Raw genomic sequence first — 25,800 nt, 5'->3', positions numbered from 1 at the left:
AAAATCCTTCTTTTTTTCTAAGTGTTCAATTGAATTTTCAGGTTATTTCCAAGGCCATCTGCTCATAAACCAAACACACAAACCCACACAAAAATTCACTACGAATGCGCTTGTGGTCTCAAAATTCCAAAGGAGGTCTCGTTGACCGAGTCAACCCCCAATGTCTTTATTCTCATTTCTCATCCAATGTCCCGCAATGTATCCGAATGCATTGGGAATCGAACCAAATGCATATACAGGTTCTAAAAGACCCTACGGACCTCTCTGAATCAACAAAAAGGTCTGTTTGCCCAAAAGTTAACTTCGGGTCAACCCTTTTTTCACTTAAAGCCTATATTTTCACCAAAGTTGGCCGAATCCGGTCTAGATACCTCAGGAAGCCTATCAATGGTCCTCTCAGGTCAAAAAAGAGCTAATAAATGCTCGGGAGCAGGCGAGAATGTCGAAAGAACTATAACGACCAAACGGGTCATTACACGTGGCCCCAACGCGGACACAGCCTGAGGTTACTACTGATCAAGCCATGCATGATACTATGGCTAGAGTATTGCTTCATCTCGATGCCCATCAAGCGGCCACCGGCATTAATACACCCGACGGGGGTTCACATGCTAGGGTTGGGGCGCTAACCACTGAGTAGGGACCTACGCGAGTAGTGTCATACCCCATTTTAACCGGGTTAAATTAGAAGTACAACATATTGGAGATTCCTATTTTTTATTTATTTTAAGGAGTCGCCACCTAATTATTTATGGTGAATTAGGACACCTAAAGTTAATTAAAGTGATTATCTAAAGTTGATTTTATTTTAAAGTCTACGAAACCAAAAGATCTGAGTAAGGGTTCAATTAGTCTAAAGGGAAGGTATTAGGCATCCTTTAAGACCCATTAACAATGGTTAACCGACCGAACTTATGTTATTTAATTAAGGCTAAAATGTGAATGTAAATATTTAAATATTTAAGAAAATATCTTGTAAGTATTGCTAAAGTCATAGACGGAAATAGAATGTTAAAAATAAAACTTGTAGAAAAGTAATAGTTGCATAAAAGAGTTTAGTTACAAATGAACTAAAAGAAACAGAATGTGTAATGTTTATATGTTTTTGGAGAAAATGACTAACAAATTTGAAAGAGTTAAATAAAGTTTTATAGAAAGACTATTAGTTCAACGTATATTGTGCGAAGATTGTTTTAAACAAATATGTATTTCAAGTGTTTGAAAGGAACTAAAGTGAAAAAAAAGCTATCCATTGAAACTAATTTGCTTTTTATTTCTTAGAATAGGCTAACGTTAGTGTAAGATTTATGACGTTTTAGACTTCTAAGATAGTAAGCCTAAATTATGATTCCCTTAGCCAAAAGATGTAGTTATGCTATTTTGAAAATCAATTACTCAAATAAATGTTATAGATACTATAAATAGTTTAAAAATAGAAGTGAATGTAATTTGTGGAATTAACTGCCCGTTACTAAACTAAAACCCTTAATGTTACTAAAGTTTATCTTAATTAACAAACCCGAATGTTAGTCATACAATACATGTTAAATGCACACAGAAATAAAAAATAGAGGGATAGATATAATGTAAATGGGCTTGACCCATTTGGATTGCTGTGATCCGTTTGCAGCTGGGCTTCGGCCCAGTAGCAGTTTTTGTTTTATATGGGTTGCTGCTGTTGTCACGCCTATTGGGCTTCGGCCCAGATTTTTATTTCCTTGTTTGGCTGCGGATTGGCTGCTACTATACGGGGCTGACTCGAGAGGAGTTGTGTTGGGCTTTAGGCCCAACGCCGAAATGCGGGAGAAGATGACGTGTCGCTTGGACTCGTATGCGAGATGTCATGCAAAAAAAAAATGAAAAGGATTAGTATATGGTCAACGAATAGTGTTACACATACGAATTATGAACTTAAAGAAAACAAATTAACAGATTGTATACTCTGTGTATATTTTAGATATATCTCATGCATACACAATTCAGCCACCACATACTACATATAAATAAGGCAACAACTAATCACAGATGAATCAAACTGTATGACATCTATTGTGCATTAGACATGTATAGGGTTTAGCCATATGCAATAACCGATACATGCACAGTATTCAGAGTAGGCCCGGTATACCTGAAAGGTATAAACTGATATGCGGCCCTTGTATACACTTGGTGTATACTAAGGTTCATATATTATGTATACTTCGAGGTATATCACACCACAACAAACATCAGATAAGGAATATTGAGAGAGAACCCCAACACGGGCAGCATCTGTAAGCATATGATTAAACAACACTCAAACTAAACTACAATTTCCTGACTTAAAACAGGGCAGGCCTTTTAGCTCATAAGACTCAGATGTTTAGTCCTAAGTAAGCTACTGAAAAAAAATCAAAACAAGTATAAAGCAGTTCGAACAGCATTTAGGCACAAGCCAGACCATAAATCACCAAGAAAGGATCAGATAAGTGCATAGATATAGACTAATCATTTGTATTTTAAGGCAGTTTTATGTTTAGTCTTATTTAACAACACAGTGGAGGCTTGAATCATTGGAAGTATAGCAAGAGTGTATCTGAGAGTACCTTTAGGCTATAGAGTAGAAGGAAACGATCAGACTCTTATTCTAAACATAACCAACATAAGAACTATCACATAATGACATTAGGCTCAGAAGGTGAACAAACAGACATGAGAGATTGCTATAATTAGGATAGATTAACTAACATATAGCATTCGAGAGGATGAGAGAGGAAACAAAGAGAAGGGATTGGAATATAGGTAAAACAACCACAATCATGAGAATTGGGCAGAAGGTTCAGCAGTTTATGTTCAGAGAAACAAAAGAGAAGAAGAACAATTGGAGAATATTTCTAAACATAGGATGCATGATCAAAAGCAGGTCACAATAATAAGAAAGATGAAATGCCATGGAGGCCATGTGATTGCACAGAACAAACATACAGTGTGTCTTAACTAGGACAAGAAGCAGGAGACGAAAGGGAACACCAGAAAAACAAGTCACAAAGGGGCAGGAATGCTATGCAAAAAATCAGAAGGAAATAGTAGCACAGGGCAGCATGGATGTGCAACAGCCAAGATGAAAGAACGACAGGCAAGTTACAGCATGTTTGAAAAGGAAGGGTTATGCAAAATTCATTCAGTGGTACATGATGACACATTTAGAACAGAGAGAGTAGTAAACCACAATCAATAATGCAGGATTCAAAGGGTAAAACAGGACACAGATAAGATTTGTTGTTCATGATCATATAGAGAAACTCAAAACAGTATACAAATACTTATTTGGCAAAATCATGACCCTTGAGATTAAAACCTTAGCTACATTAGACAAAGAAACTTCTGGTTGAACATGAAGGCAAAAAAAAAGAGTGTTCATTGAGAGACTAAAACATGTCGGCTTTATGCAAAGCAGTTCCGGGCAGCTTCTAGGCCCAATCAGACAGAAACAGGTTCAAATAGTCATGTTTAAGCCTTTCAGTGCTATTTCAAGTTTAGTGTGCATATAAGGATTCCATATAACCCATGTTTAAACTTTTACTTTGCCATTTATTTTGGACTTAAAGTATTCAAGAGTCATTCAATGATGAACTAGTATAATGCTGAACTAATTAGATGTCCATATGTCCCTTCTTTAAACAAAATACAGATGGTAAAATTGAACTAGTGATGACACTAAATAACTGTAGCCTTTTAACACAACATTTCTTGAATCATATCCCTATATTTGGTTAAACCCCTATTTGTACGCATAATGCCCAACTGGAAGACCACATTCTGAATTTAGAAGAGTAATTTCGGCTAGTGACACTACCATTTGAAGGAAGACATGGTGTTCTGCTTTATACCTTTAAATATGGCGCTCATACTAACAGTCAGACTTAAACAGACCCAATTGATTAAAACAGTGTGCTTGATATTTCCTGACCAACTGAAACCAACAAATTCAAATATGCTAAACTAATTTTAGACGAAGCGAAAATGACAAACGTGTGACTTCATACTTGGAATTTAATCAAAACATCAGAAATTATGCAAACACATGCTGTAATAAGATCACACGGCAACAACAACATCACATACGCTGATATCTAAACCAATATAACAGCAACAGTAAGCACAGATTTTAAGTGAAAAGATAATCAACAAGGCATCGTAACATGATTTTATACTAACGAAAATCTAACGGAACAATAAGTCGAAATAGCGTCGGATTTCACCTGTTTGTGGTGCAATGAACTAGGGAGCCTCGAGGTCTCGGATCTAAACTCGAACTCGAAGAACCCGATTAAAGTAACAAAAGTTTTCAACCAAAAATAGAGTGATTGTTGGTTGTTATTTTCGAGTAAGGCTATCTTTGATGATTAAAACTTGTGTTTTTGTAGGGAATTTTTGGTTCCAGATCCTTTTTTTTTTTTTTCAGTTCATCCCCCAAGATTATATTTATAGGGTTTCATTTTTATTGAAGAAAGAGAGGAGCGTATGAGAGAAGGAGTGGGGAACAGCGTGTGGGGGGGCAAGGGAAAGTGGAGATGGCAGAGGCGTGGGGGGACAAGGAGAGTGGAGAGGAGCGTGAGGAGGGAGACGAAGGAGGAGAGAGAAGCGGGAAAGAGAGAGGGGAAGGGGAGCGGCGGTGAGTTGAAGAAGAAAGGAGAAAGGATTAGGTTTTGTTTGGTTTAGAAAATAGGAAAGTGTGGGCCGGGTCGGGTGATAAAGATGGGCTGGACCGGGTAGTTTAGGATGTGGGCTGGATCGTTAGTGTAGAAGTTGGGTATGGGCTAATTATTTGGCTGAAAATTATTGATCCTTCCTCCTCTATTTAATTATTCTTGGGCTTCTAATTTAATAACTAGTACAATATATGCTATGTAAAGACGATAAAGGTTTTACAAAGTGTTGTCTTGTAATTAATTTAACGAGTCCAAACCCGAAAACGAAACGATGACTAACCGTTTAAAATTTGTGATAAAGTAATGCTCATAATGTTGAAAATAAAAGCAGTGATATTAATATTAGTAGCAATAAAATATTGTGAAAAAAATAAAGTATTTAGCTCGTCAGTAAATTTAGAAACCCGAGTAAATTAAATAAAAGAGGGACAAAATTGGGTGTCAACAAGTAGCACATCCTGCCGTCACTATGGCTCCTTGCATTGATGCTATACCTACCCCTGGTGAGGATATTAGGCCTATGGATGGCGACGTTATGATTGCTACTAATCAGGACCTGGTAGGGAGATTCAGGAAATTAGAGCTATCGAGGTTCTCTGATACTTCATCTGAGGATGCCTATGAGTTTATTCTTGATATGCATGAGTTGCTGCACCATATGGGGATAGTGGAGACCCATGGCATTGATTATGCATCCTACCAGTTTCGCGACGACACGAAGACGTGGTGGAGGTATTTTGTGGCGTGCAGTCTTGAGGGTTCTCCTCTTTTGACTTGGACTCAGTTCTACCGGGCCTTCCTTGAGAAGTATGTGCCCCGATCTTTAAGAGAGGCTCGTAGGGAGTGGTTTTTACACCTTGAGTAGAGGGGCATGTCCTTGGAGTCCTACGTGACCCGTTTCCTCTATTTGGCTCGTTACTCTACTCCGTTGATCCCTACCGAGGTTTATAGGATCAGGCGCTTTGTTGGAGGACTAGTAAGCTCTCTATAGATTCATTGTCTTCAGATGGAGTCTATGGGGGATTCCTCCCAGTCCATTATTGAGCATGCTTCTATGGTTGAGGGCGCTAAGGCTCGTGCTTTTAGTGGTGGTGACGAGAGGCTACGTTAGACAGGAAGTTTTGGTAGTTCTAGTACGAGAGGCACCGATTAGTTTTCAAGAAAACCGCAGCCCTATTCCGGTTGTCCCGTACATTCAGCATTACGAGCTTCCTCTAGTGCCTCCTAGGCAGAGAGCTCCTGAGAGTTCATTCTCCAGACCAGTGGACAGGGCTGCTTCATCCGGTCTTCAGGTTTCATCTTACAGCACTTGACTCTTCTTATCTGTTACTTTTATGGAGAGGTTGGGCATGTCGCAAGGATATATCCCCGACCTAGGTGGGATTATCAGCCGCCGAGGACTCCTGTATCATCTGGTGGTCGAGGAAGGACTTCTCAGAGAGGCGGTGCTCAGTCAGGCCGTGGTACATCCCATGATTCTGGAGATGGGTCCCAACTAGCTAGAGGTGGTACTCAGAGTGCGAGAGTGGGATCCTAGACTGGGCATGGTGAAGCCCATTGTTACTCATTTCCTGGTAGGCCCGAGGCAGACGCCTCAGGTACGATGATCTCAGGTATCATTTTTGTCCGTTATAGAGCAGCATCTATGTTACTTGATGCTAGATCCACTTATTCGTATGTATCTTCATTTCATGTCGTTAGTTAGGATTTGCCTTGTGATAGCATAGATATACCTGTTCATGTGTCTACTCCGGTCGGAGATTCTGTGGTTGTTGATCAAGTCTACCTATCTTGTTTGGTTACTTTTATGGGGTATGACACTTGGGTAGATTTGATGATTCTGGATATGGTGGACTTTTATATTATATTGGATATGTCCTGGATTTCTCCTTGCCACACGATCTTGGACTATCATACCAAGACAGTCACTTTAGCCATGCCGGCATTCCTAGGCTTGAGTGGAGAGGTACTCCTAGTCTCGCTCCGCAGAAGATCATTTCCTTCCTTCGGGTGAAGAAGTTAGTAAGTAAGGGGTGTTTAGCGTATTTGGCGCATGTTCGCGATACGACTCCTACATCTCCACCCCTTGAGTCTATCCCTATTGTGAGTGATTTCGCGGAGGTATTTCTATCGAATTTGTCGGGTATGCCACCCGACGCGACATTGATTTTTGTATCGATGTGGACTCGGGCACTCGTCCCATTTCCATCCCACCATATCAGATGGCACCTACTGAGTTGAGAGAGCTTAAGGAATAATTACAGGATCTATTGAGTAAGGGGTTCATTAGACCGTGCGTCTCCTCTTGGGGTGCTCCAGGGTTATTCATGAAGAAGAAAGATTGGGACTATAAAAATGTGTATTGATTACAGCCAGTTGAACAAGGTCACTATTCGGAAAAATTGCCATATGCCTCGTATTGATGATCTGTTTGGCCAACTTTAAGGTGCTTCAGTGTTTTCGAAGATTAATTTGCGTTCTGGCTATCACCAGTTGAAGATTATGGCGGAGGATATTCCGAAGATAGCCTTTCGGATGAGATATGGCCATTATAAGTTTTTAGTAAGGTCTTTCGGGCTTACCAATGCCCGGCTGCATTTATGACCTTGATGAATGGCATTTTAGGTCGTTCCTTGATTCCTTTGTGATTGTGTTTATTGATGACATCGTGGTGTATTCCAAGAGTAGTGAGGAGCATGAGAGCCATCTTCGTACCGTTCTTGGGTTGTTGAAGAAACATAGCTTGTTTGCTAAATGTTTTTTATGTGTGAGTTCTGGTTGGATTCTTGGGCCATGTGGTGTCCATGGAGGGGATTATGGTTGATCCATAGAAGATTGAGGCTGTGAGGGGTTGGGCGAGGCCCACTACGGTTACTGAGATCCGTAGTTTTTTGTGAAGGGTTTTGCTGCCATTGCTTCATCCTTGACCAGATTACTCAGAAGTATGTTCCTTTCTAGTGGACGGATGATTGTGAGGATAGCTTCCAAAATCTTAAGCTTCTTTTGACCACAACCCCTATCCTAGCCTTACTCGTGGAAGGCAAGGACTTCGCTGTCTATTGTGATGCTTCCCGTATGGGTTTGGGTGCGGTGTTGATACAGGAGGGTAGAGTGACATCTTATGCAGCCCATCAGTTGAAAGTTCACGAGAAGAATTACCCTACCCATGATTTGGAGTTGTTGGCCATAGTCTTCGCCTTAAAGCTTTGGAGGCATTACTTGTACGGTGTCCATTGTGAGGTTTTACCGATCAATATAGCCTTTAGCATGTGTTTACCCAGAGTGATCTTAATTCTAGGCAGCTTCGATGGATGAAGCTCCTGAAGGACTATGACATGTCTATTCTGTATCACCCTGGTAAAGCCAATGTGGTGGCTGATGCCTTGAGTCGCAAGGCAATGAGTATGGGGAGTTTAGCTCAATTGATTGTTTTCGAGCATCCGTTAGCCATGGAGGTTCAGAATCTAGCCAACAGTTTCGTTCGTCTTGATATTTTAGCCCCAGGCAGGATTTTGGCTTGTATAGAGGCGAGGTCATCGTTATTGGATCGGATCAAGGCCCATCAGTTTTAGGATGCTCAGTTGAGCAAGATTTGAGATAAGGTTTCGAGATGGGAGGCCAAGGATGTCGTGATTGATTTTGAGGGCATACTGAGGATTAGAGGACGCGTATGCGTTCCCCGTGTTGGTGATCTGATTCAGTTGATTTAATCTGAGGCCCATCGATCTTGCTATTCCATCCATCCAGGAGTGAATAAGATGTACCGTGACTTGAGAAAGCACTATTGGTGGCGTCGTATGAAGAGAGATATAGTTGATTTTGTGGCTAAGTGTGGAAATTGTCAACATGTAAAGTATGAACACTAGCAACCCGATGGGGTGCTTCAGAGGACGCCCATTCCTAAGTGGAAGTGGGAGAGGATTACCATGGATTTTGTCACGGGTCTTCTGAAGACCCTTGGCAAGTTTGATTCCATTTGGGTGATAGTGGATCGGTAGACTAAGTCCGCTTACTTTGTTCCGGTTTAATTTTCCCATACTGTGGAGAAGTTAGCCAAGATGTATATTCGGGATATTATGAGATCATATGGGATCCCTATTTCTGTTGTATCTAATCGGGGTACTATCTTCACTTCCTGATTCTAGAGAGCATTTCATAAGGAATTGGGTACCCGATTGGACTTTAGTACAGCTTTCCATCCCCAGACCGATGGCCAGTCCGAGCGGACCATTCAGGTGCTTGAGGACATTTTGAGAGTGTGTGTTATTGAATTTGGTGGTCATTGGTATCAGCACTTGCCCTTGGTAGAGTTTGCATACAATAACAGTTACTATTCGAGTATTGGTATGGCGCCTTTTGAGGCCTTATATGGTAAGAGGTGTAGATCTCCGATTGGTTGGTTTGATGGGTTCGAGGCTCAACCTGGGAGCACGGATCTATTAAGAGACTCCCTTGATAGAGTGAGAGTTATTCAGGCCAGGCTCGTGGCAGCCCAGAGTCGGCAAAAGATGTATGCGGACTGGAAGATCCGGGATTTGAAGTTTGCTATTGGTGACCAGGTTCTATTGAAGGTTTCACCCATGAAGGGTGTTATGAGGTTTGGTAAGATGGACAAGTTGAGCCCCAGTTACATTGGTCCGTTTGAGATTGTGCATTGTATCGGCGATGTAGCTTATGAGTTAGCATTGCCGCCAGGCTTAGCAGGAGTTCATCCGGTCTTTCATGTTTCGATGCTGAATAAATACCATGCCTATGGTACCTACATTGTCCATTGGGAATCTATATTGCTTGATGAGAGTTTGACTTATGAGGAGGAGCCTATCGCGATCTTAGATAGGCAGGTTTGGAAGTTGAGGTCAAAGGAGATTGCTTCTGTGAAGGTGCAATGAAAGCACCGTCCTGTGGAAAAGGCTACTTGGGAGACTGAGTCTGATATGTGTAGCCGATACCCCCAGTTGTTCGCTGATTCAGGTATTTCCCTACTTTCCTTCTTTTCTTCGCTCGTGGACGAGCAACGGTTCAATTGGTATCTGATTTAACGACACGTTTGGTCGTTATAGTCTCTTCAGCGTTTTTACCCATTCCCAAGCATTGATTAGCTCACTTTTGACCCGAGGGGACTGTTGACACGCTTCCCGAGGTGTCTAGATCGGATTTGACAACTTTGGTGAAAATTGGGCTTAAAGCGAAAAAGGATTGACTCAAAGTTGACTTTTGGGTAAACGAATCTTTTTTGAAAATTCGTTGATTCCGAGAGGTCCGGATGGTCATTTAGAACTTGTGTGCATATTTGGTCCGGTTCCCAAGGCATTCGGATGCATTTCGGGACTTGTGATGGAAAGTTAGAATTAAGGCATCAGGGGTTGACCCAGTCAACGAGGCCCCCGTTGGAAATTTTGAGACCAAGAGCGTGTTCGGAGTGTATTTTTGTGTGGGTCTGTGTGTTTGGTTTGAGAGAAGATAGCCTCGGGAATAACCCGAGATTTCGATGAAAGACTTAGAAAAATGGGGGATTCTGGTGTCATGTGCCCGCAATGGCGGCACCACTGTTGCGGTGTGTTGGCCGTTAGGGCAGCCATGCATATTGTTGGCCATACCGCTGTAGCGGTCTCACAGTTGCCGTAGTGGCATCTCTACTGCCGTGGCGGTGACGGACAGTTATTTTTCATTAAATGAGTTTTAAATAAGTCTTAGACCCTCTTTATCTCCCATCTCGATATTTGAGCTTGAGGAAACTGTTCTTGGAGATAATTTGGAGAAATTCTTGGAGGTAAACCTTGCCTAATCCTTTACTCTTCCTTAATCACAATCATCTTAAATTTCCCCCTTCCCCTTAACAATCCCTTAGAGATGGAATTTGAAGGAGGGTTTTGGTAAACTTTCCCTTAGGCTCATATATGAGGAAATTGATAATGTTTATGTTATATTTTGACTAATCTAAGCCTATTAATCATATATCTTCCACTTTTAGCGTTGAATTTCAGAATTAAAGACTTAGGGTTTATACCCAATTTGGAGGTTTTGCTTGAAATCAGAATTTAGGCTAATTCTTGAGCTAAATCAATAATTAGTGGTTGGGTTATGATTACCTAGTACTTCATTTGGTATTTTGCCCCCGAATTTTTCATTTTGCCCTTGTGGGGTCGTTTCCCCAATTTCTAGGGTTAAAATTGACCTAATTGAAATAGTAGCAAGATTAGTATCAATCTTCATGATTTCTATTATAGAAATCGATTATGCTTAGATACTTTGGTTCTGAGCTTCAGCGGAAGGGCATGGAAAAGGAGTGAGTTGTTGGTGTTGCGGTTCGGCAATCCAGGTACGTTATGGTTTACCTTTGGTGAGACTTCGTATAGTGACTCACATATTTAGACTATAATGTTGGAGACAGTATGTGAACCTTTAGGTATGAAGTTGGGATGGATATTTCCTTAGGTTGGGCTCTGATATGTGTTGGGACTGCCACCCCGATATGTGTGTCTTGATTGTTCAATTGTGTTGGGTTGATTCCATGTGTAGTTGGTAAATATCGAATTTTGTTTTTTCATCTTGATTTGGATAGAATTGATATACCCATTGTTGGCATTAGTACTTGGATATATTATTGGCGTACCTACTGTTGGTACTTGACTTATTGATGTATGTTGGCATACCCATTGTTGGTACTGTGATGTGATACGTTATTGGCGTGCCCCGTTGTGGTACATGTGATATTAAACTTGATCGATATACATATGCATTGCATGAATTCTCTCATATTCATGATGCATGGCCGATACCCAGTGATGATCCGGTATTGTTGATTGAGCGAAATTGATATTTTAATAAACTCTTTTACTTGAGTGATTGTTATAAGGCCGATGTTCGAGGTTCAATTCCGAAATCGTTGATTGTGTGAAATTGATATTTGACAGACTCTTTTACTTGAGTGACTGTGAGATGGTTGATGTCCGATGAGTTATTCCGGCATCGTTGTTGCATGGTCGATTCCGATGATATCCCGAAATCATTGTTAGTGCATGGACTCCGCGAGTCCCCCAGGGTGGTGCCGGTGAGACGCCCCCTGTGAGCAATTAGCCAAGGTCCCGTCTGTCTGTTAGGCAAAGATCCGGGACAGGTGGCACTTACACTTCGCGAGTTGTCACGAACCGACTAGGGGCCGTGACGGGTACCCGGGGCTATCCACCGAGCACCGCTCGTTCTATTGCTCATCATACTCATTTAATGCTCTTTTATCCAATTTATACTCAAATCATAAGAAAATCATTTTTCCATTTGAGAACATAAATACTTTTATATACATAAGCCTCTCGGCTATCAAAATGATAATATACACATATATACATATACAGTAGTGACCTTGTGAGACCATATAACCCACACTGCGCATCTACGAGCCTCTACTGGAGTACTAGACATAAGGACGGGACAGGACCCCATCGTGCCGAAAACATACATATACATATATACCAAAAGAATAATCAATGGCACCTCCGGAAAATAGAGTGCTCTTCAAATCAGCTAATAGCTCATACGAGTCTGGATCAAGCTCACCTCCCTGTCTACCTGTGGACATGAACACAACATCCAAAGAAAACGGACGTCAGTACGAACATTGTACTGAGTATGAGAGGCATAAACAATAACAATACGTCAATGAGATAAAGGAAGCATCAATAAGGAAGCAACTGTATATGACTGTCACTTATAACAGAAATAGCACATACTGACTTACTTCATATCCAACATCATATCATATATGCATAAATGTATAAGCTACCCGTCCATATAGGTACGGTGTGATAATGTATAAGCTGCCCGTTCATATAGGTACGGTGTGATAATAATAAACCTGCTTCCAGGCCTCCCGCGTCCAGGGTATAAGCTGCCCACTATAGTGGTGTGTATGTCTACCCATCCATATGGGTACGGTGTAATATCATATCATCATATACACATCGTAATTCAACATTTTCATACATAGCATAGGAATATTATAACTTATTTTATTGATCATTTTATAGACCTATCATAACTTAGCATCATTATACATTTATCATTGAAACATACATTAGAACTTGAAGGCATCTGTGGCTATGTCGGGGTGACATGAGGTCGTGAACCCCCGATTCCATTATGAAGCATTTATAAATATTCTGCCTTACCTTGAAGGAAATAGTATGTAAGGTGAGTGTATACAATAAATGACATCATTAACTGTATGGTACTCTGCCTCACCTTGAAGGAAATAACAAATAAGGTAAGTGGATACAATGAATGACTTCATTAGCCTTATAGTATTCTGCCTCACCTTGAAAGAAATAATGTATGAGGTGAGTGTATACAACGTACACCCACCTTGCATTTTAGGAATATCATATCATGAACTCTAGAATCTTTTTACTCAACTCATCATCATCCTCATCGAACTCATAACACATCTCTTATCTCATTTGGCTATTCATGATCATAGACTCTTGGCTTTCCGAGATATAGAGGATTCATGGAGAAGAAGGAAAATCATGCCATAGAAAGAAAGGACTAGCCTCACATACCTTTGTCGTTTAACTACTCTATTGATTGCTCGTTCTCCTTTAATTCTCACGCCTTTACCTTCAAAAGAATTCGCATTAACATTAGCTAAGCGATTATAAGAACGTGCTTACTGAAGCTAAGGAAAATTGGGCAGCATTTCCTTTTTTTATATGATTTCCTCCATATTCCATATCAACTCCCAAACATCCGTAACATCATTCATAATATCCTAAATAACAATCATCATATATCTACATTATCCACATTTCACAATTTCACTTCAATTTCCCCATAATCATGGTCATAATTCACTATTACGTTCTTTCACGTATAATGCTCATTCCATGTTCTAAATGTCATTCATAATCTACTTACAATTAAAACATATCCATATTCATAATTCATTCCAAACTACTACTCAACAATAGCACTATTCCCATTTATGACCCATTTTCTATGTTCTTCAAAAATCCAAGTGTTTAAACTTCTCAGTATCTTAAACATCATGAAAATATCATAAAACTTACCTTAGATATCATAGGAACAAGCCTTGAGTAGCAATACTCTTCTTGCACCAAAAACCCTAACTCACTTCCTTTGAAATTTCTTAGCTTAGATGACTTTAATGGGTTTCATACTCTTGATTCTTGTTGGTTTGATGTATTTGATCATGGATTTCCTTTGATTTCTTGTATATGTTGTTTGTGTAACCTTCTAGAGGTCTTAAGAGATGAAGAAGTGTGTGTGAAATGAAATAAATGAAGTGGGAACACATTTATATAATCAGAACTTGTTCAGCTCGTCGGGGCTTCCACGGACACTTTCACGGTCCGTGGAATACTTCACGGTTCGTGGAACTGGTCGTGGTTCACCAATGGCCAGTCATCATTTCTGTTGGATATTCCACGTAGCAATATACGGTCCGTGGAAGGTTTCACGGTCCGTGAAACATGGCCGGGGAACTCATAGCTTTTCCGAAGTTGTCCACGTCGTTTCGTTTGATCTCCACTCCTTATACACCTTCTTAACACTTGTTTGATACTTCATTAATGATCTAAACATCCCTATAAATCGTCCTCAAAACCTTACCAAACAATCCTTTACACAAAATTTTACGGAACCTTTCCTAAACCTCATTTATACTCCACTTGTCCTTATCAATTCTTATTTCATCGATTCATATAACTTCAAGATCTTACTGTATGCATTCTAAAACCACTAATTATCCATCTTATAATGTTAAGAATTTCCTATTATCCTTAAGCTCGAATTGGTTCATTCACTATGCGACTACATGAAACTTCTAAGGTGTAACACGAGTCACGTCGGGTTGTGCTATCGAGACGTCGATATTTTCGTCCGGAGTACATGTGTACACCTCATTTGCATGGAATGCCATCATATTCATACCATTATTGCACTGTATTGCATTATGACTTGATTGAGATGTTTGGTGATTGGATTGTGATTATTGGATTATGATGATTGAATTGGATCGAATATACTCAGACTTGACCTATTCAGGTTTAGATGCTTACATAGGTGATGACGGATACTCAGTTGCGATTATACTATCTCATGCTTGGTTGGTTTATTTGCTTATCTGCCTTATTATCTGAATTGTGTTAAGTATGCTTAGTCGGCCGATGATGCCTACCAGTATTGCTATTTGGACTGACCTGCACTTGTTGCATTCTTTTATGAATGCAGAGTACCAGGTTGGATCCACTTCTGTGATCAGTGGCTGATTGACACTTCAGCTTCTCTCGAGTTTCCAGGGTGAGCATGGCGTCCGCTGACCTTGAAGACTTTTCTATCATATGTGTTATTTTTACTTCGGAGACATAGACATTTATGTATTAGTATTCTAGACTGTATTATTCTCCTTAGATGCTCTTGTATTTTTCAGACTAAACCCTGGGGATGTTTATTGTCTTTCGCACTTTCTACCACTTATATATAGATATATCGTGAGACTTACGTATTTGTTCTATTTCGCTATTTAAATTCATTCTTTGTGTATTTATTTATTGATGGGTTGAGGGTCCGTTTGCCGAGGTGGGAAGGTAAGTGCCCGCAGGTCGTGACAAACTATAAGATATTTGATAGGTTACAGCTTCAGACATGCATTCAATTAAATTGTTATCTGAATTTAATAAGCCTTTTTTTTTCTGCAGCTTCCCTAAATATAGTGTAACATCTGCCATTCACTATACAAAGATCTTCATATGACTTAGGTCCTCTTACGTTCATTAGAAGTAACCTACGATAATATCTTTCTCCTTGGGTTGGATGACATATGACAATACGCCCAAGCTCTGAAGGCAAGTCCAATTCGTAGGACTTGAGACATGGAAGACACGTCCAATTCGTAGGACTTGAGACATGGAAGACTAGATGCACTGATTCAAGCTCTGAAGGCAAGTCCAATTCGTAGGCTACATGACCCACCTTACGGATAATTTTATAAGGTCCAATGTATCGAGGACTCAACTTCCCTTTCTTGCCAAATCTCATCACCCTTTTCATTGGCGACGCCTTCAAAAATACCCAATCATCAACCTGAAATTCCAAATCTCGCCGGCGGTTGTCCGCATAAGATTTTTGGCGACTTTGGGCTGTCAACAATCGACCTCGGATCACCTTGATTTTTTCCACTGCTTGTTGGATCAACTCAAGACCTATTAACTGTACTTCTCCGATTTCAAACCATCTGATTGGCGACCTGCACTTTCTTCCATATAAAGCTTCATACGGAGCCATTTGGATACTGGAATGGTAGCTATTGTTGTATGCGAACTCAATTAGGGGTAAATAGTCATCCCAACTACCACCGAAATCCAGCACGCATGCTCTTAGCATATCCTCCAAGGTCTGAATGGTACGCTCGGCTTGCCCATCAGTTTGCGGATGAAATGCCGTGCTGAGCCTTACTTGAGTACCCAAACCTTCCTAGAAAGATTTCCATTGCTTGCAATAATCCTCTTGGCTTTTGATGTTCGAATTTTACTTGCTGGCAATTTGGACACTGAGCTATAAATTTTGCTATGTCTCTCTTCATGCCATCCCACCAATATATCAGCTTGAGATCATGATACATTTTGGTTGCACCTGGGTGAATAGAATACCGAGAGTAATGGGGTTCTTCTAGAATTCGTCAGCGTAATTCTGCCACATTCGGCACACACAGCCTGCCTCGGTGTCTGAGAATTCCATCCATGGAAACATCAAATGGGGATTTCTCTTTTCCATGAGATGTATCTCTATAATGGCACAATTGAGGATCTTCATACTGGCGCTCCTTTACTTCCATATTCAGAGATGAAACTGTGGAATCATTAACACTAACTCCTACACTACCTGAATCGATTAGACGTACTCCAAGATTAGCTAGTTGGTGAAGATCATAAGTCATTTCTTTCTTTTCCGGTGGAACTTCACATAGGCTACCCATGGATCGGCGGCTAAGCGCATCGGCTACTACATTTGCTTTTCCGGGGTGGTATAAAATATTCACATCATAATCTTTCAATAACTCTAACCATTGCCTCTGCCGCAGATTTAACTCCTTCTGTTTGAAAATGTACTGAAGACTCTTGTGATCTGTGTAGATATCAACATGCACGCCATACAAGTAATGTCTCCACATCTTTAATGCATGAATAACTGCAGCTAATTCGAGGTCGTGAGTGTCACGCCCCGAACCTGGGCCTGGATGTAACACGGCACCCGGTGCCTGACTGCATGTGACCAAGCGAACCAACTGGCTGACTGAATCAACATGTGATATCAAAACATAACTAAATGTGGAAACAACTAAACACATGTTGATATACTAAAGGTCTGACTAAAATCATAATGCGGAAATACATAGACAATCTGAAATATATCTGAAAGTAGCCAACATGGCTAAACCAAACAACTGAACGACTGCCAACAAGGCTAACATAATAAATATCTGACTGTCTGAACTGTGTCTATGAAGCCTCTAAGAGTACTGAATAATAGAGTTGTCTATAAACTGAAATAACTGGATAGCTGACAACGCCCCGAAGGAATTTGGGGCTCACCAGTAGCTGATACGTGCACTCCTAAATAGCTGAGTCGTCAACCTGTATATCGTTGCCTGCATCGCAAGATGCAGGCCCCCAAGCAATAAAAAGGGACATCAACACATTTGAATTGTACTGGTATGTAAAGAAACTGAAGCAATAAAATACTGAAACTGATAACTGTAACTGTAATAGCAAGGAAGTAGAGATATGAATACTCCCTGCTCTGTATCTGAATCATCTGTATTATCTGTGTTTATATATGTGGGGCCTCAGCCCAATAAGAAATGCACGCTATGGCCTCGGCCTAGTAGTGCGTCAGTCAATGGCCTCGGCCATGTATACGTATACACAAGACTGTGCTGTGCCCTCGGGAAAAATCACATATGTATAATTATGGTTAATTAATAAGGACTGAGACCATAACAACAATGAATAATGCTGAACTGAAATAGACATGTTGGACTGAATTAAAAACACTGACTGTTTCTGAGCATACTGAATTTCTAGACTGAGACTCATGTGGTAACAATACATAAGTCTATAAAGATTACGTGCTGAGTTCATGATATTCAAATTGATAACCATGAACGAATTCTGTAACTGCAAACCTAGAAGATAACAGTTCTACAACATATCATAAAACTTGGGCTAAACTCTACTTTGAGTCAAATTACTGACAAGTATGAAGAATGAGGCGTAGGGACAATCATGAACATTCCCTAACGTAGATAGTTAGCCTCACATACCTTAATTTCAGCCTTTGAGCGTAATACAATGTTCGTCACCCCTTTCAACTTTGATCTATATCAATACAAGCCAAAGGGATTCTATATTAGCAATAATGTTCATGCTTTGGTCATCTAAGCATTTTATCAAACACTTAGTGGGCATAAAGCTTCACAATCTCCATTAATGGTGTTTCTTCACCCAATTCTCATTCTATTACTTCTAGGTGATTCTACAATCTCAATTAGATGTAATTAACATTATTCTCCATCACCCATATCATTATAACAATCTCAAGTCAATAATTCAAAACCCTACTATAGTTCGTGTAATTCTCTTTACTAAACCCATTTACTATTCTCCCAAGAACTCATCAATTCACTATTATGAATGATTAGAGTGTAGAAACATTACCTTTTTGTCGTTCAATCCTCTTGAATTCAAGTTCTAGGGTTTCCACGCCCAACAATAATGTTCCACTCACAACTCTATTGATTAGAAGGGTTTATTCAAGTTAGAAAGAGATTAGGGACTTGAATTCAACCTAGAATCATGATAACACTTACCTTGTATGGTTCTTGAGGCTTGGGACTTGTTCTTATTGACTTTAGGGTAATTTTTCGTGAAAGGGGGTGCTGGGGAAATAAACCCCAAACCTTAGATATAACTAAAAATGCGTAACCCGACTTTTTGACCCGATTCGCGATTGGTCCGCGATACGGGACCATCGCGCAATATTCTGCAGCTAAATACTCATACTTGCGTGATCGGCCCGCGATGCAGGGCCATCGCACGCGTCCCCACGCGCCTGAAAGAGCTACGGGTGTCGGTTCTGCACAGTGTTCGGTAAGATAGACATAACTTCTTGTACAGAGCTCTGTTTGGGCTCCACAATATACCGTTGGAAAGATATTTCAAAGGGATACAACTTTCATGTTTTAAGTTTCCTCGTATTCCCAACGGATTTTCACCAAATTTGACTGGAAGACTGACGTATCGAAAATTTAGCCGATTCTATCGAATTTGAAGTGCCTTACTATTAGCCATATTGAGATGATCATATCTCCTTGCTCCGATCTCTGATTGGCTTGGTCCTTATATCGTTAGAAAGGTATTTCTACATACTACAACTTTCATTAAGGGTACTTTCCCAAATTCCCAACTAATCAAGGAGTTATCACTGCCCGAAGTAGGCCTATCAACCATTTTCGCAAAACGTTTAAATCTTCAGTTTTTCCACTAAAACTCTAATGATATGAGTATAACCTTAGTTCCAAGATACGGGGTGTTATAGTGAGTTGGATAGTTCTTCTCATGTTTCCGCAGCTGTCTCGAAGCATAAGCAATGACTCTACCGTGCTGCATTAACACGCATCCTAACCCAACACCGGAAGCATCACAGTACACAACATAACCATCTGACCCTTCTGGAAGTGTTAAGACTGGAGCTGAGGTTAATCTGTCCTTCAACTCTTGGAAGCTACGTTCACAAGCATCATTCCATTGAAATTTAACTGACTTCTAGGTTAGCTTCGTCAATGGGGCAGAAATAGATGAGAAGCCCTCTACGAATCTTCTATAATAACCTGCCAATCCCAGAAAACTACGAACTTCTGTAGGCGTCGTCGGCCTTGGCCAAGTCTTAACAGCTTCAATTTTCTGAGTGTCGACTCGAATGCCATCATCCGAAATAACATGGCCTAGAAATTTTACAGAATTCAGCCAAAACTCGCACTTCGAAAATTTTGCATATAATTCTCGGGTTCGAAGAATCGCAAGAACGATACATAAATGATCCGCATGCTCTGATTCTGTGTGAGAATACACTAGAATATCATCAATGAATACTATCACAAATAAGTCCAAGAGTGGCCTGAACACATTATTCATCAAATTCATAAACACAGCCGGAGTATTGGTCAACCCAAACGACATCACTCAGAACTCATAGTGGCCATATCTTGTTCTGAAAGCTGTTTTAGGAATATCTTCTTCTCTAACTCTCACTTGATGGTAACCCAACCTCAAGTCTATTTTTGAGAACAACTTGGCACCTTGCAATTGATCAAACAAATCATCAATCCTTGGGAGAGGATATTTGTTCTTTATCGTCACCTTATTCAACTGCCTATAATCGATGCACATTCGTAGGGAACCGTCTTTCTTTCTCACGAACAAGACTGGTGCTCCCCATGGCGATGAACTAGGTCTAATAAACCCTTTTTCAAGCAAATCTTTCAACTGTGCCTTTAGCTCTTTCAATTCTGCCGGAGCTATTCGATAAGGAGGAATGGAAATAGGCTTGGTGTCCAGCAACACATCAATTGCGAAATCAATTTCTCTCTCTAGAGGAAGGCCTGGAAGTTCATCTGGAAATACATTTGCAAATTCATTCACTACCGGAACGGATTGGAAAGTTGGTGACTCTGCTTCGGTGTCATGAACTCGAACTAAGTGATAAATATAGCCCTTGGCTATCATCTTTCTTGCCTTAAGGTAGGAAATAAACCTACCCTTTGGAGACGCTGTATTACCCTTCCATTCAAGCACGGGCTCTCCCGGAAATTGAAATCGAACCACTTCCATGCGGCAATCAACGCTAGCATAACACGATGCCAACCAATCCATACTCATAATCACATTGAAATCTAACATTTCCAGCTCAATTAAATCAGCTTTGGTCTGGCGATCACATATCACAACTACACAATTTTTATACACTTGTTTAGTTATCACGGGATCACCAACCGGAGTAGATACCTCAAAAGGTTTAATTGGGTCAGGTTTCACCCCAATGCGATCAGCAACATACCGAGTAATATGAGAAAAAGTAGAACTCGGATCTATCAACGCATACACATCATGGGAAAATATGGATAATGTACTTGTAACCACATCCGAGGAGGACTCTAGATCCTGTCGTCCGGCTAAAGCATACACACAGGGCTGAGTGGCACCTGAAGTAGATGCTACCCCTCTACCTCTACCTTGACCTATTAGAATCGGGGAAGTCTGGCCTACCAGGCGCTCTGAAGATGAACCAGCCACTGATCCTGTAGGCTGAACCCCAACTCTACCACTCATCGACGGGCAATATCGCATCATATACCCAACTCGGCCGCAGGCATAGCAAGCATCTGAACCCTGGCGGCACCGTCTGGAATGTGGTCTACCGCACTGGCTGCATTGCGGTACTGGGGGTCTCCTCTGGCTATAATCTCCCCCAAGCTGAAAATCAGGGGCCCTCGAACTCTGACCCTGTACTTTGCCGCTGAGTCTGGGCAGCAACCAATTGAGTAAGCAAATGAATGACCTCTTTTACATCTCTGCCTGAAGCATCCGGTGGAGGAGCCGGAGGTGCTGGAGCTGGGGCTAAGGCTCCCTCACGCTCCTCAGAAACCAGAACTGACGGGGAGGACTGAGATTGAGCCACATTCTAGGACTCAATTTCCTCTACAACTGTTGGAGGTACTCTTTCAGCCCGTTTTTATACCACTGTCTTGCCCTTTTGGGCTGCCGTAGCCTTTCTCTTTACAGGCATCTCTGAAATACAAAATATGCGGTTAAGGAGAAAGAAGTTCTTATGTCATAGCTCTATCACACGATCTTATGAAGAAAGAAGGTCAATCATTCCTAAAATGCCCGCAGCCTCTTGTTTATAAGTGTGGCGCGCAACACACCCATAACCAAGACTCTACTGGACACGGCTCGTAGACACTTTCTAGGACTGAACTGCTCTGATACCACTTGTGAGACCATATAACCCATATAACCCACACTGCGCATCTACGAGCCTCTACTGGTGTGCTAGACATAAGGACGGGACAGGACCCTGTCGTGCCCAAAACATACATATACATATATACCAAAAGAATAATCAATGGCACCTCCGAAAAATAGAGTGCTCTTCAAATCAGCTAATAGCTCCTACGAGTCTGGATCAAGCTCACCTCCCTGTCTACCTGTGGGCATGAACACAACATCCAAAGAAAATGGACGTCAGTATGAACATTGTACTGAGTATGAGAGGCATAAATAATAATAGTACGTCAATGAGATAAAGGAAGCATCAATAAGGAAGCAACTGTATATGACTGTCACTTATAAAAGAAATAGCACATGGTGACATACTTCATATCCAACATCATATCATATATGCATAAATGTATAAGCTACCCGTCCATATAGGTATGGTGTGATAATGTATAAGCTGCCCGTCCATATAGGTACGGTGTGACAATGTATAAGTTGTCCGTCCATATAGGTACGGTGTGATAATAATAAACCTGCGTCCAGGCCTCCCGCGTCCGGGGTATAAGCTGCCCACTATAGTGGTGTGTATGTCTACCCATCCATATGGGTACAGTGTAATATCATATCATCATATACTCATCGTAATTCAACATTTTCATACATAGCATAGGCATATTATAACTTACTTAATTGATCATTTTATAAACCTATCATGACTTATCATACATTAGAACTTGAAGGCATCTGTGGCTATGTCGGGGTGACATAAGGTCCTGAACCCCCGATTCCATTATGGAGCATTTATAAGTATTCTGCCTCACCTTGAAGGAAATAGTAAGTAAGGTGAGTGTATACAATAAATGACATCATTAACTGTATGGTACTCTGCCTCACCTTGAAGGAAATAACATATAAGGTGAGTGGATACAATGAATGACTTCATTATGCTTATGGTATTCTGCCTCACCTTGAAAGAAATAATGTATGAGGTGAGTGTATAAAACGTACACTCACCTTGCGTTATAGGAATATCATATCATGAACTCCAGAATCTTTATACTCAACTCATCATCATCCTCATCGAACTCATAACACATCTCTTATCTCATTTGGCTATTCATGATCATAGACTCTTGGCTTTCCGAGATATAGAGGATTCGTGGAGAAGAAGGAAAATCATGCCATAGGATTCTTTCCATAGAAAGAAAGGACTAGCCTCACATACCTTTGTCATTTAACTACTCTATTGCTTGCTCGTTCTCCTTTAATGCTCACGTTTTTACCTTCAAAAGAATTCGCATTAACATTAGCTAAGCGATTATAAGAACGTGCTTACTGAAGCTAGGGAAAATTAGGCAGCATTTCCTTTGTTTATATGATTTCCTCCATATTTCATATCAACTCCCAAACATCCGTAACATCATTCATAATATCATAAATAACAATCATCATATAGCTGCATTATCCACATTTCACAATTTCACTTCAATTTCCTCATAATCATGGTCATAATTCACTATTATGTTCTTTCACGTATAACGCTCATTCCATGTTCTAAATTTCATTCATAATCTGCTTACAATTACAACAAATCCATATTTATGATTCGTTCCAAACTACTACTCAACAATAGCACTATTCCCACATTTATGACCTATTTTCTATATTCTTCAACAATCCAAGTGTTTCAACTTCTCAGTATCTTAAACATCATGAAAATATCATAAAACTTACCTTAGATATCATAGGAACAAGCCTTGAGTAGCAATACTCTTCTTGCACCAAAAACCCTAACTCACTTCCTTTGAAATTTCTTGGCTTAAATGACTTTAATGGGTTTCATACTCTTGATTCTTGTTGGTTTGATGTATTTGATCATGGATTTCCTTTGATTTCTTGTATGTGATGTTTGTGGAACCTTCTAGAGGTCTTGAGATATGAAGAAGTGTGTGTGAAATGAAATAAATGAAGTGGGAACACATTTATATAATCAGAACTTGTTCAGCTCATCGAGGCTTCCACGGACACTTTCACGGTCCGTGGAACACTTCACGGTTCGTGGAACTGGTCGTGGTTCACCACTGGCCAGTCATCATCTCTGCTGGGTATTCCACGGACTAATATACGGTCCGTGGAAGGTTTCACGGTCCGTGAAACATGGTCGTGGAACTCACAGCTTTTCCGAAGTTGTCCGCGTTGTTTCGTTTGATCTCCAATCCTTGTACAACCTTATTAACACTTGTTTAATACTTTATTAATGATCTAAACATCCCTATAACTCGTCCTCAAAACCTTACCAAACAATCCTTAACACAAAATTTTACGGAACCTTTCCTAAACCTCACTTATACTCCACTTGTCCTTATCAATTCTTATTTCATCGGTTCATATAGCTTCAAGATCTTACTGTATGCATTCTAAAACCACTAATTATCCTTCTTATAATATTAAGAACTTCCTATTATCCTTAAGCTCGCGTTGGTTCATTCACTATGCGACGATATGAAATTTCTAAGGTGTAACACGAGTCACACTGGGTTGTGCTATCGAGATGTCGATATTTCCGTACGGAGTACATGTGTACACCTCATTTGCATGGAATGCCATCACATTCATACCATTATTGCACTGTATTGCATTATGACTTGATTGAGATGTTTGGTGATTGGATTGTGATGATTGGATTATGATGATTGAATTGGATCGGATATACTCAGACTTGACCTATTCAGGTTTAGATGCTTACATAGGTGATGACGGATACTCAGTTGCGATTATACTATCTCATGCTTGGTTGGTTTATTTGCTTATCTACCTTATTATCTGAATTGTGTTAAGTATGCTTAGTCGGCCGATGATGCCTACCAGTACTGCTATTTGTACTGACCTGCACTTGCTGCATTCTTTTATGAATGCAGAGTACCAGGTTGGACCCACTTTTGTGATCAGTGGCTGATTGACACTTCAGCTTCTCTCGAGTTTCCAGGGTGAGCATGGCGTCCGCTGACCTTGAAGACTTTTCTATTATATGTGTTATTTTTACTTCGGAGACATAGACATTTATGTATTAGTATTCTTGACTGTATTATTCTCCTTAGATGCTCTTGTTTTTTTTTCAGACTAAACCCTGGGATGTTTATTGTCTTTCACACTTTCTACTACTTATATATAGATATATCGTGAGACTTACGTATTTGTTCTATTCCGCTATTTAAATTCATTCTTTGTGTATTTATTCATTGATGGGTTGAGGGTTCGCTTGCCGAGGTGGGAAGGTAAGTGCCCGCAGGTCGTGACAAACTATAAGGCATTTGATGGGTTACAGCTTCAGACATGCATTCAATTAAATTGTTATCTGAATTTAATAAGCCTTTTTTTTTGCAGCTTCCCTAAATATAGTGTAACATCTTCCATTCACTGTACAAAGATCTTCATATGACTTAGGTCCTCTTACGTTCATTAGAAGTAACCTAAGTTAATATCTTTCTCCTTTGGTTGGATGACATATGACAATACGCCCAATAGCAGTACGTTATTTTTGTTGTGACCACATTTTGTATGCTAATGACCATACAAAATATTGTGGGAACTCTTTATATAGTAAATTGAGATTTATCGAATCTTCATCAGTTCTGTTCATTAGAAATAATTCAGTTAACATCGTTTTCTTTATCATTGGATTGTTTTTTATTTGTTTTGCATTGTTTATTATTTGTTTTACACGTTGGTTATTTTTGAAAGAAACAAATTGTTGTCCATCAAGATGCAGCTGAAGTTGGAAAACAGTTGGAGTCATTTCACTTATGGGAAAAGCAAACAAACGCCATGCAACCTCTAGTGGGGAGACCCATCTAGCAGATTGGTATTCTTTGATTTAATCTATTTCTATAGTTGTATCATTATTATGTACACAAAATGCAATTTTGTCGTGTCCTTTACAAATGTATTTGTAAATATATTTGACTACTTTGATGTCAGAATATATTTCAACATTGATATGACAATTGTATTTCTTGAGTAAAAATGGATTATATGGAACA

Source organism: Lycium barbarum, chromosome 12, assembly GCF_019175385.1.
Source record: "Lycium barbarum isolate Lr01 chromosome 12, ASM1917538v2, whole genome shotgun sequence".
Classification (NCBI taxonomy): domain Eukaryota; kingdom Viridiplantae; phylum Streptophyta; class Magnoliopsida; order Solanales; family Solanaceae; genus Lycium; species Lycium barbarum.
Note: the sequence above shows the minus strand (reverse complement) of the source record.